The sequence below is a fragment of the Pteropus vampyrus genome, unplaced genomic scaffold (genome assembly GCF_000151845.1).
Source record: "Pteropus vampyrus isolate Shadow unplaced genomic scaffold, Pvam_2.0 Scaffold1141, whole genome shotgun sequence".
In the NCBI taxonomy this organism is placed as follows: domain Eukaryota; kingdom Metazoa; phylum Chordata; class Mammalia; order Chiroptera; family Pteropodidae; genus Pteropus; species Pteropus vampyrus.
Window position 1 is genome coordinate 14,909 of NW_011889922.1, and position 736 is coordinate 15,644.

Genomic DNA, 736 nt, shown 5'->3' on the forward strand with positions numbered 1-736 from the left:
TCCAGAAGGGAACGCCGTTTCAGGAAATGCAGAAATGCCAAGCATTTTTATTTAGGTCACTAGAAGACACACATACCAACGACGAGACTTGTAATTTCTAGACCGGTGACTCTTTTCTGCGGTGCCGACGGGAAGACAGAGCGAGAAGTCCATCGGGGATGATTAAAACCTTCGGAATTGCTTCGGAAGCTAAAAAGCATCACTCTAACAATAGTGTCATCAGCTTCTGGTAACTTCTTTTTCTCAATCAGTTGTACAAGCGCTCACACTGTTGAGCCTTAGATTTTATTCACCGGTGCAATTTAAATATAACCTGTGACTTAATAAGTTGGAATATCGAATTTGTGCCACCTTCTCCCTGTTTTTCTCCACGAGGGACACACCAGAGGAGGCGGGGGTCTGGGGAAGGACGGGTGGGTCACAGGCTGAGAAAGTCTCGCCTGAGGCTCTGCATTTTTAAATAATGACGACGGGACTCTGCGATCTCTCCCACACAGAGGAACGGGGATGTGACGGATGATAACAGATACATTTTTGGCTTCGCGAGATGAGCTGCTGCCCGGCTCGTCATTGTCATGACTACCTGAGCCCTATCAACCCGGCGGCGGGAAAAGCCCGGTCACTGACCGCTGGGCGAGGAAGTGCAACTCACCCCCAGGTCCTTAAACGGAGGACGTGGCCCAGCAGGCAAGGGGACGCGTTTTCTCAGCTTTGGTCCTGTCACCCCTAGAAAACT